Source organism: Phocoena sinus, chromosome 7 (genome assembly GCF_008692025.1).
Source record: "Phocoena sinus isolate mPhoSin1 chromosome 7, mPhoSin1.pri, whole genome shotgun sequence".
Lineage (NCBI taxonomy): Eukaryota > Metazoa > Chordata > Mammalia > Artiodactyla > Phocoenidae > Phocoena > Phocoena sinus.
In genome coordinates this window covers 99,021,471-99,034,233 of record NC_045769.1, presented here as the reverse complement: position 1 = coordinate 99,034,233, position 12,763 = coordinate 99,021,471, and the positions used below count along the sequence as shown (strand labels likewise).

Below are 12,763 nucleotides of genomic sequence, written 5' to 3'. Positions count from 1 at the left end.
CCACCTGCTGATGCGGGGGACACAGGTTCGTGCCCCGGTCCAGGAAGATCTCACGTGCTGTAGAGCGGCTGGGCCCGTGAGCCATGGCTGCTGAGCCTGCGCGTCCGGAGCCTGTGCTCCGCAACGGGAGAGGCCACAACAGTGAGAGAGGCCTGCGTACAGCAAAAAAAAAAACCCCAAAAAACCCAAAAAAACTACAATGAGGTATCACCTCACACCAGTTAGAATGGCCATTATCAAAAATGTCTAACATAATAAAACCTGAAGAGGGTATGGAAAAAATGGAACCCTCCTACACTGTTGTGGGAATGTAAACTGGTGCAGCCACTATGGAGAACAGTATGGAGGTTCCTTTAAAAAACTAAAAATAGATCTACCATACGACCCAGCAATCCCACTCCTGAGCAGATATCCAGAAAGACAAAAACTCTAATTCAAAAGTTATATGCACCCCAATGTTCATAGTAGCACTATTACAATAGCCAAGACATGGAAACAACCTAAATGTCCATCAACAGATGAATGGATAAAGAAGATGTGGTACATATATACAATGGAATATTACTGAGCCATAAGAAGGAATGAAATAATGCCATTTTCAGCAACATGGATAGACCTAGGGATTATCATACTAAGTGAAGTAAGTCAGACAGAGCAAGACAAATATCATATGATATCACTTATATATGGAATCTAAAGATATGATACAGGGACTTACCTGGTGGTCCAGTGGTTAAGAATCTGCCTTCCCATGCAGGGGAAGCTGGTTTCGATCCCTGGTCAGAGAAACTAAGATCCCACATGCTGCAGGGTAACTAAACCCACGTGCCACAACTACTGAGCCAGCGTGCCACAACTAGAGAGCCCACGTGCCTCAACTACTGAGCCCGCATGCTCTGGAGCCCATACACCACAACTTCTGAGCCACACGCCACAACTAGAGAGAAGCCCACACGCCACAAGAAAAGCCCATACACTGCAACAAAAGATCCTGCATGCCACAACAAAGATCCCATGTGCCGCAACTAAGGCCCAACGCAGCCAATAAATATTAAAAAATAAAAATATGATACAAATGAACTTGTTTACAGAACAGAAATAGACTCAGGACATAGAAACAAACTTATGGTTACCAAAGGGGAAAGGGGTGGGGAAGGAGGGATAAATGAGTTTGGGATTAATAGATACACACTAATATATTTAAAATAGATTAAAAATAAGGACCTACTCTATAGCACAAGGAACTCTACTCAATATCTTGTAATAACCTATCACAGAAAATAATCTGAAATAAATATATAGATATGAATCACTTTGCTGTATACCTGAAACTAATACAACATTGTAAATCAATTAAAAAAAAGAATCTAAATTTTCTAGTCTGTTCCATTAATTTTTTTGCTTATTCTTAAACGAGTACTACACTGTTAATTTTGATATTTGATAGGACAAATCTCATCTTCTTGCAATATCTATTAAATAAACAAATCTCACAAATAAGTAAATAAATTTTCTACCCAATGATGCTAAAGGACTTGCTCAAATTCATGTATAATTTAGAGATAGAATCCAGAGAATAATCTCACTATCTTGAGTTTGGGTCATGTATTCATTTTCTTTAACAGACTTTTATTGAGTGCCTACTATATGCCAGAAGCTGTTGTAGCTTCTGAGAATCCAGCAGTGAAGGAAACAAAAAAAATTATGCCCTCGTGGGGGTAATACATATTATTTTTATAGATAATATATATATATATAGGTAATATTATAGGTAATACAAATAGGTATGTTCTCTATATACCTCTGCTAAATTTCCTAATTTTTGAGAAATCTTAGTTATTCCTTCAGCATAATTGGAAGAGCTGGAATTGTGCACTTTATATGTCACAGCTTCTTTTCCTTGCATAAATTCTACAGTTTCATTTCTCTCTCGTTTTTTTATTTATTTATTTTTTTTTGCGGTATGTGGGCCTCTCACTGTTGTGGCCTCTACCGTTGCGGAGCACAGCCTCCGGATGCGCAGGCTCAGCGGCCATGGCTCACGGGCCCAGCCGCTCCGCAGCATGTGGGATCTTCCTGGACCGGGGCGCGAACCCGTGTCCCCTGCGTCGGCAAGTGGACTCTCAACCATGCGCCACCAGGGAAGCCCCATTTCTCTTTTTTTAATACAAAGTAGTTTCTCTTCTATATCCAAGTTTGGTTTCTAAAAACCTCTTTGTAGAGAATTCATTGTTGAGGAGCTTAAAACTTTGTGAGGAAAGTTAAGGTCACAGTTAAACTAGAAAAATACGTATTTTCCTTAAACAGTGCTGTAATTAAAATAAAATAATACATCTAGCACACATAATGCATCTGAAATTAGTAATTTTCCTTCACCATGCCTTGCTCAGGGGGAATTTTTCAGAACTTCTCTTCAATGAAGTTTCCAAAGTTTCAGAAGATGCATGATTATATTATTTAAGAGCACATAATATTCATGATGAGTCTTTTTTCCTCCATAAGTTCTGATCATTACATTTCAAATTTTATGACTTGGAATAATTGAATCCCAATATCTAGTATCAACATGACCCCAAAGAAAGTGACTTGACAGGAGTTAAATGTAATTATATGTTTGGGCTCTGAAGTTGTACAAATCTGGATTCAGAACCAGCTTTGCCACAGAATCACTGTGTGACCTTGGGCAGGTGAGGTCGCCTCTCTAAATTAGGATCTCCACCTATAAATTGGTAAGAATAATAATAGTGCTTCATAGATTGTTGAGAACATTAAATAAGCAAGAACATGTAAAGTTAACAGCTTAGTGCTTGTTACGTGATATATGTTAAATAAATGTTAGCCAGTACTATTGTTACTGAGTGTTTGCCAATATCCTTTCACTACAAAGAACCAATGGTTCATTTGGGTGGTGGAAGTAGGGGTACTGTGAGGATATTTGTGGAAGTAAAGACTTTAAGAATCTTCCTGGAATTCAGGAAAAATGATGGAGTCAGTCCTCGTGGACACTGGCAGTCATTCAGCAACTAGAGGCATCCAGTGAAGAGTTGCCAATCTGAGTCATCTTTTTGCCTTGGCAAGTTCAGGGATCCCATAATTGCAGTGACTCAGCATCCCTCCATCTGCCCTGCCACTATTCCTATTTCTACCCACCAGTTTCTCAACTCTCCTATGAATACCTTGTGATTTTAGTTTGTCTTTTCTGATAACTTAAAGCTTCAACTTATTCACAACTTGTCAGTTCAATGTCAAATTTCTAGGAGATAGTGGTGTCTGCTTGACCGAAAGTATCCCTATTTGGACAGAGGTTCTATGCCAAACCTCCTCATAGGCCATAACCCATAAAATTGGTTGCTTTGGGATTACATGCTCCTTCCTGATTCCAGTCAGCTGAGGTAGGAGAACTGAGAGCTAAGGGATTAGGGAAGGGTGGGAGAGGTCACATGGTGTGGAACATGACTCTTCTCTCGGTAGAAGCCACAGGTTTTTTGGTTTCTCCAAACGGGGCCATGTGATGACTGGCTTGCCATAACCTATACCTTGGATAAATTATGTCTAATCTATTCAACATAGCAAAAAAAGAAATGTATCACTTCTTCCCTCCATTCATAGTTATTTTCTTATTTTGGTTGGTTTCAAACTTGGCACAAAATGGGGAAATTATTGGCTCAGAGGCTACAGGAAAAGTGAAAGTGTAGATGGCCAAACCCAGTCTTTCTTCCCATATTACTTGCTTCTTGTTTTAAAATTATACCCTATTTCTTTGCTCTCTGATCCCCATAAACTGTGACTCTAACCTTGAGTGACCTAATGCTCTCTCAGTGACCTGTTTCCAGTTTACAAAACACTTGGCCCATATATATGTTTTATTTTTAGCTCCCCTAGCCTTCCTCTGAACTCCTTTTACTTCCTTAAAGTCTTAATGTTTTAATTCCTTTACTCTCAGGACTCACGTTACTTCCTTTTCCTAAAATAGTTAGTACCTGCCATGGTGCTTCTCATTTACTTTGTGCTTTACCTCTATATTTTCCCTGGAAGTCTTTCCTCTCTCTTTTTCCTTGCCTCTTTGTCATTGAGCTCAAGAAGCTGCTAGAGTAAGTAATCTTGGTACTGTTTCCTCAACAAAGGTTTGTTTTGGCAATCGTCCCACTTTTTCTTTTCTTTTTTATTGCCACACTGCATGGTAGGTGGGATCTTAGTTCCCCAACCAGTAATCACACCAGCACCCCCTGCATTGGAAGCGTGGAGCCTTAACCACTGGACCACCAGGGAAGTCCCCATTCTTATTCATTTTTTAAAAATAAATTTATTTTTTCATTTATTTATTTTTGGCTGCGTTGGGTCTTTGTTGCTGCGTGCGGGCTTTCTCTAGTTTGCAGCGAGCAGGGCTACTGTTCGTTGCAGTGCTCGGGCTTCTCATTGCAGTGGCTTCTCTTGTTGCAGAGCACAGGCTCTAGGCACGCAGGCTTCAGTAGCTGTGGCACACAGGCTCAGTAGTTGTGGCTTGCGCGCTCTAGAGCTCAGGCTCAGTAGTTGTGGCGCATGGGCTTAGTTGCTCTGCGGCATGTGGGATCTTCTCGGACCAGGGATCGAACCAGTGTCCCCTGCATGGGCAAGCAGATTCTTAACCACTGTGCCACCAGGGAAGTCCCATTATTCATTTATTTTTATCTTCACCATTTTCTGAAATTGAAATTGATGAAAGTGAAATTCATCCTCTTGTTTTTATTCTATTGCCCCCTTTATCTCATTCTTCTCTTACAGAATCAGTTAATTCTTCTGCATTCAAATGGCAAATAATACCAGATACTGCCTGTGTTAATTTGCTAGGGCTACTATGACAAAGTACCATGACTGAGTGGCTTAAACAACAGAAATTAATCTCACAATTCTGGAGGTTGGGAAGTTTGAGATCAGGATATTAGCAGGACAGGTTTCTTCTGAGACCTCTCTTTGGCTTGTAGATGGCCATCTTCTCTCTGTTTCCTCACATGGTCTTCCCTCTCTGTGTGTTTGTCCTAATTTGCTCTTCTTATGGAGACACCAGTTGTATTAGATTAGGGCTCATAAGTAGTGGGAGAGCGACAGGAATCTGTGATTCCCAGGCACTTTCAGGCTTGGAATTCACTAGCCCTGAGGATCTTGATCAACTTGAATGTTTACTAGCTGTCCCTAAAGCTGCTTAACAACAGACTTGGGGCTTTGAGGTATCAGGCCGTAAGAAATTTCATCTAGTCCTCTTGATAAGAACACATTTATTTTTACAGGTAGGCCACTGAATGAACCAATGTGCTGCCACTTTTATCTTTTTCCTGCATTGAGCTGTGATGTGATAAAGTTATTCTGTTTTCATTAAAAACAGTTTAAAAGACTATTGCTTTTAAAACAGTTTGAAAACAGTTGAGTGGTAGTGGGAGAGAGAGGGTCAGTCTTTGAAGACATACAGGCCAGGATTCGAACCCCAGTATTACCGCTTATCTCACGGCAACCTTGGGTGAGTTGCTTAAGTCTCTCAGAGTCTTGCTTTCTTTATCAGTATATGGTGGAAAGGACACCAGGCTAGGAGGTGACTGCAGATTCTTTGAGGTCATTGTTGTATTCCTAGTCCTTGGCATTTAGTTGCTCACAGAACATTTGCTGAATGAGCTAATAATTTATATGTAAACTATCTAGCATAGCACCTGCTTAATGAGAGGGAGTTAGTGTTACTATTACTGCAAGCTTTTTCTCCTTTCTTTTTTTTTTTTCATCATGCTCAAATACCACATGTGCTTGCACTTCAAATTTCAGAAAAGGATCATTTGAGGAGGTGTAGGGATTTGGGCAGGATTCAGTTGAGAGATAGCCAAAAGGGACTTTATTTTGACCTGTAACTTTTATAATTTTACAAGGAAAGTATATTCATGTATTATTTGTTCTATTAGAGAAAAAAATAGAAAAATTTAAAAAGTAAATAAAAAACTTCCTTTACATCACCCATGAATGGTCTACCAGCCAACTTAGGAGTTTTTCTTGGATTTTTCATTTATAATTCTGCACACACACACACACACACACACACCAAACACAGCTTTCCATCTAATATATTTTCCTTTCCATTAAACAAGCTGCCTTGAACTGCCTTTTCTGATGAGAAATATGTAGATCTCTTCTTAGTCAGCAGCTGCCTCACCCTCTGTCATCTAAACCCCTTATTTTATCATGTTCAGAACAATTCCACTTAATTTACTTAAGGTTTTTATCTTATCTCGTGAAGGACTCTGGTTACCACATCTCTTTTTCTCCATGGTGAACACACAGAGTGTGGTGCTGTGTGCAGCCTGGGCAGAGAGTGGCCTCTTAACCCTTGAATCCTAAGTGACAGCCATCTGTCCAACATCCTCAGCCTGGCTGGCAGGACCCTCCAGCTTGGGCCTCACTTGCCCTAGTGTTCTTTTCCAGCCACGTGTAGGTAGACTTCTCAGCATCTCTAGTGTATGGTAAACCCCTTGGGTGTGGAACCGAAGCCTTCAAACTGTTTATGTCCCTTCAGCCCAATGGCGCCTTTCTCGTGAAGGAAATGTTCCTGTTGGATGACAAACTGGAATTTTGATCTTATATTTAAAAAAAAAATTGGTTGTCACTACTTTTTATCTGTAATAAATAGAAGTTGTGGCCAAGAAGCAACTACCCATTTTTGTAACAAGTAATTTCCAATTGTCTACTATTTTTCAAGGTTTCAGCTTCCCTTAGTCATGTACTTATCCTGAGCTCTACACTGAATGTCCTGTGTTCTTCCCCATCTATTAATTGGCTAAAGACATGTTTAACTTCTGCTCCTGCAGAATATGCTGATTTTCAGAATTTATTTTCAGTGACAACCACGTCACTGGATGAGAATATTTTACTGGAGAAATTTCAGCATCTCATTTTCTCACCCAGAGTGTTGGTTGGTTTGTTTGTTGTTGGTATTGCTTAGTAAAGACCACTGGCTTTTGGAAGCCCTGGGTTTGAATCCTGGATCTGCCGTTTAGTAGTATGTGGCTCTGGACTACTTATTTCACTTTTCTAAGGCTTATTTTATTTTTTTATAGTACTAAAAGAAAAAACTGGCCATATGTAATGACTGTGAGGATTAAATGAGAGAATGATGTTAAGGACTTAGCTCAGTGGCCAGTCCACAGATAATGCTTAATCAACAGTATCTATGATTATGATCAAGGTGGATATTATAAACTTCATTCATTCATTTATCCATCCATTCATCCAGTTATTATATCAAAGCCACTTCCCTAGGTACTATGGGGAAACAAAAATGATTGAGACATTCATTCTTCCTGCTTTTACTAAATGTATGTGTGTGTGTGTGCACTTTTACTATCTCTATATATTTAACTATGCAAACCATGGTGATATAAGTTATAAGCACTGTCAGTATCCATGGGTTTTTTTTATGTTAATCACTTAACCAACAAGCCTTTATTAAATATCCTTAATACTTGATACTCTGAGGAACTCAGAAGTACTATACACTCAGTAGTCCTTACAAGAGGTTTCTATGGAGATGTAGCTACATATATAACAAAGAAGGACTGTATATAATTGAGAAATTGCAGACTACAGAACAGTAGTTCTCAGCCTGCTCTCAGCCGGCCGCATCCCAGCAACTGTGATTCACAGGGACACACCCTCAGTTAATCATGGTTGAGCCAGCACCTGCTCTGCCCCCCATTACTCAGCAGATTGCAAGAGTAAGTGTAGTGTAAAAACAGGGATAGCTCTGAGCTCAGTATTTTTGTTTTGTTTTAAGTTGATTATTAGCGAATTTCAGTGCTTTCACTATCAGATTAAAAATGATTTGGCTGAGATTGAGAAACAGTCAGAAAAGGGTCATAAAGTAAAATGCCTGCAGGGAGTGAGGTGAGCTGAATCTGAAAACCTACAGGAAGCCAACAGGGAAAAAAAACCTCAGTGAGCAGGGATCCACTTGCCTTTTAAATGGGTCTGTGCCCACATCGCCCGAGGGAATCAAAGGACCCGTATTGCCAGCAACTCTGGTTTCTCAAACAACCCAGACATCTGGGATTTTATGTGAGACCTCTGGATTTTAATGTTGATTCAAACAATTTAAAAACGGTATGAGGCACATCAAACACGTCTGCTTTATCTCAAACCTACAGACCAAACTTTTAAGTTTTATACCTAGTCAATAAAAATATGTTGGACATGCAATTCAGAATATAATTTATAAATTATATACATGTACTCAAAATGTATGAATTGAATGTTAATAATGCTTTCTTTCTTTTAGGAAAAAAGTATATCTAAACGGATGTTCTCACATTTTCCTTCTTTACCCTAGAGCACCACCTTCGTGTGCTGTCTGGACCCTGGGTGCTGGAGGAGTTAAAGGTCATGGGTAAGTGAAAAGACCTTCTCTCTTGTTCTCTCACCGCTGACACCCAAGATCCCAGTTCCCTTCCTCAAAGCAGCCACTATAAATAGTTGGGGGGGTTTTCTCCTGTATTTTTCATTGTATATTAATTTATTCAAAGGAGATGTATTAATAGCTACTATGGACCAGGCCCTGTTTTCAGTACTTGGGGTCTTCCCTCACGGGACTGTACCTGCTGTTAGGGGAGAGAGCTAATAAACAACTAAACATTCAATACAGAATGAAATGTCAGGTGGTGATCAGTGCTATGAAGACAAGTAAGTCAGGTTGAGGTGAGAGACAAGGACAGGTAGGTGATGAAGGGGGAGGGAGAGTACAGAGACAGGAACCAGGAAAGGTCCCTCTGAGGAGCTGACATCTGAGCAGAGATTTGGGTGACAGGCCAGGCTCAGTATCTGTGAAAAGCACTCTAGGCAGAGGGACCATGAGTTGTAGTAAGAATGAGCTAGAACAGGACGAGCATGAGGTCAGAACCGGATCACAGGAAGTTGTGGGGACCTGGTGAGGAGTTTGGTTTCATTTGACCTGATGAGGAAAGCTTGAAAGGTTTTGAACGGGGCAGGGAGGGTGAGGGGGATGATGTCATTTAATTTCTCTTTTAACCGGATGCCTTGGGCTACTGTGTGGTGACTAGACCGAAGCAACGAGAAGGCTGCTGACCTAGTGTAGGCAAGAGATGATGGCTTTCCTAGGATTAGAGCAACAGAGGGGTGAGATACGGATGGAATCAGGATTTTTTTTTTTTTTTTTGCCCCTCTGCCCACAGGATTTCAGTTCCCCGACGAGGGATTGAACCCGCACCCGCTGCAGCGTGGAGTCCTAACCGCTGGACCACCAGGGAATTCCCAGAATGGGGATTTATTTGAAGGTAAACTCAACAGAACTTTCTGATGAATTTTTCTGTGCAGATACAAGCCTATATTTATATTTGCCACTCCTTCCATTTTTAAAATGTAAATAATAGCTTAGTATACAAACTATTCTGCATTTTGCTTTTTGTCACTTGATGTTAGACACTATTACGTATCAGTCTGGATTAAATACACCGATCACTTTCTTCTCTGCCTTTTTTCTTTCGGTTGTGACTTGTACTTAAGTTAACATGCACATAATTTGAAAGACAAATATTTCTCTGTGGCCTTTTGTGAAACACAGCAGGTCCCCGTCCCCTCACATACCATTTACTCCTTCCCAGAGGCACCAGTTTCACCTCTTTCACCTGATTACTTTGGTATTTGCCTCCATTTTGCGAGAAAACATTTTTGTACTGCTACTTCTTGACTTTCCAGTTTTAGATAAGATATCTTGCTTTTCCATTCAGGAAGAGGAATGGAAGAGTAGGACTCAGCTCTCTTTTATCCTTCCTGCCCCACTACCTGTCCTCACTTTTTGTACTCTTTTTTCTCATAATTCGGTCAAATTGTAATTTTCATTAGTTCAATATTCAGTGTTAACTGGCTGATTTACGACTAATTAAACACGAACGACCACTAAATCTGTTGTAAATTATGGTTAGTTTTATTTGCTAACATTGTTATCCTCAGAGTTAATAATGGCCTATTTTTTTTCCTTTGCTTAGTTATCTTTATATTTGTCATGAATTCAACACCAAAATCTTTAACAGTTGTCTAAATCTTCTCTCAACGTGTTCAGACACATCAGTTACATTTTACAAATTTCATTTTCTTAAAGAATTTTCTCCTAGAAACTTCTGCTAAGCTCTGTGGTAGATTGCTAACAGAAATGTCCAACAATTCCCTTTCTTGTAGCCATGTTGCTTTGCTCTGCAACTTTAAGTACACTCTCCACTTTAATTCTGAACTTGACCACATGATTTGCTTTGGCCAATGAAATGTTAACAAGCACGGCACAGTAGTTGGAAAAGTCCTTGTGCTTTGGGCTCTTCGAGTCCTGCTGCCATGTGAAGAGTAAGGTTTACCTGCTGGATAAGGAGAGAAATACAGCCCAGTCACCACAGTGGCTCCAACCGCCACCACCACTTGTCAGACATGTGAGTGTGGCCATCTGGAAACAATCAACCCCAGCTAACCTGCCAACAGACCACAGATGCGTGAATGACCCTAGCTAGGATCAGCCAGAAGAAATGCCAGGAATGTGTGAGCTTAATGGTTTGTTTTAAGCCACTGCGTTTTGGATTGATTCGTTATGCAGCACTAGGTAGCTGATACAAGCTGCAACATGGGTCGGTTTGCTGTGGGGTATAAATACTATCCTGGGACTCTCTTGACCACGGTCCTTGGACTGTCTTTTGCTTTTTTCCTATATTGGATCTCCTGTTTACCGTAACCCACATCTTCCTCTTGCTTGGTTTCATCCAGTGACTTCCCAAGAAAGGGTATATGATAAGTAAATTGTTTAAGATCTTGCATGTCTAAAAATGTATTTTTAAAGAAATTTTCATATGTAAATGATAGTTTGGTTGGGTGTAGACTCTTAAGTTGTTAACTATTTTCCTTCAGAATTTTGAAAGCCTTTCTCCATTGCTTTGCTCCTGTTCAGTGCTCCTGTTCAGAAATTAAAATTCTATGTCAGATGTTGATAAGACCACCACTCAATATCTGAGGTAAAAGAACAAAGCTGAACTTAGTGCTTGCTGTAGTAAAGGAGAGCTGTGCTGCTCAGACACAGTCTCTCCAAGCAAGGCGACTGTCAAGCTTGTCTGGGGCTTCGGGGAAGCACAGAGTTCAGGGACTGGTGGACTCTCACAGGCTTCAGTGGGTTGCCATCTGCAGAATCACAGTTCCTTGGGTGTTTTTATTGGAGTGAGTCCATCCCTAATGGGCCAGTGGTCAGAAGTGAGCAACTCATGCTGATTGGTTGGTTTGCAAAGGCATGTTCATCTGTGGGTGTTGCTTTTGATTGAGTTAAGCGAGTTTAAAACCATTTAAATGGCCATTTGTTAACATGACCATAGAACAATCACCTTTACCACGTTTGGGGGAACATTTTTGTTCTCACTAATTACTGATCCTATGTATATGATCTGGATTTTCTTTTTTTCCTCTTTACAATCTTGCAGGATCTTCTCCTTGCCCTAAATGTTGGAAATTTCACAATGTTGTACCATTGTGAATCTGTTTTCACTTGGTAAATCTTTTGGTCTGGAAATTCAGACTACTAAGTATCTCCTCCTTTCCATCTTCTCTATCTTTTCCTCTTTTTTAATGCTGATTTTCCATGATCAGTTTCCTAATTTTTTTATCTCCTATTTTCCGTCTTCTTTTCTTTTTGCTGATAAAATTCCTCCACTTTATATTTTAACCTTTCTATAAAGATTTTTATTTCTGCTATTGTATTTAATTTTCAAGACCTTCTTTATGTTTTTGGAACATTCCATTTATTTACTTGTTTGTTCATTTATTTGGGGGTAGGATTCTGTTCTTATTTCATAGTTACAGTTACTTCTCTCTGTGATGTTTTTGACATTTATTTGATCTTTATTTCTTCAACATTACTTTTTTCTCTTTATTTTATTTTCTATCTTCCAGGTTAGCTTTCCGCAGATACCTCATACATTGTCTTCATATTTGACAACACTTAAGAGTGTGATACTAAAATACTGACTGGAAGCTCTGAGGATGTGAGAGATGGGCTGGTCTGATGTGAATTTTCCTGTATGAGCATCAGACTGGGCCGTTTAATGGGGAGATTTCTGATGTCAGTATTTTTCATGTCATGTCTTTCTTCATGGACTAGTCGTATATCCCAGAGAAGACTCTTTCAGTCTCCTGCCAGGAGGGTGAAGGTCTATCTTTCAGTGTCCTGGACTCAGAACTGAGAAAGATGGATTTGGCATGTTATGTCTCCAAAGCAAATACACATACATTCATTTATTCCCCTGTTGTTAGTACGGCTCCCTCGCCTTCAACTGCACTGGTATTCTTCCATGCAGACCATCTATTTTACTTCATTATGAAAATAGACCATCATTCTTTGCCAGTGAAGGAAAGGTCAGTTTCTGGGATGCTGCTTGGATCTGGGGATCCAATTCTCTCTAAAACAGACTTCCCAACAATGCTCCTTATTAAATCTATACCCCTTTTATTTTCACTTCCACAAAGACCTGCTGCCATTAGTTTCTAAGTCTTTGGTTTTCTGTAAATCAGATTAATTCCTAGTTTTCTCTACTGCTTGATTGAATTCAACTTGCTCAGCCCTGCTTATTCTATCACTATGTATTCATCTGCTTTCCAGCTTCCAAAACGATCCCTTCTGCAGCTCTCTCCATGTTTTGGGTTTAAGCCTGAAAACATCCCTTCACTGGTTGTGTTAGTGGGGTCTCAGGAAGGTGAGAAGGTAGAAGTACATGTT

General features: G+C 39.9%; 1 long non-coding RNA gene across 3 annotated transcripts in view; it reads left to right on the top strand.

Moving 5' to 3' along the window:
- Window positions 1-9,257, top strand: part of LOC116756679 — a 46,474-nt gene extending 37,217 nt beyond the window's left edge. For all 3 annotated transcript variants that reach the window (XR_004350729.1, XR_004350730.1, XR_004350731.1), the window contains 2 exons: window positions 8,339-8,395; window positions 9,198-9,257. This is a non-coding gene — a long non-coding RNA (uncharacterized LOC116756679). The remainder of the gene's footprint in view (window positions 1-8,338; window positions 8,396-9,197) is intronic.
- Window positions 9,258-12,763: the final 3,506 nt, after the last annotated feature.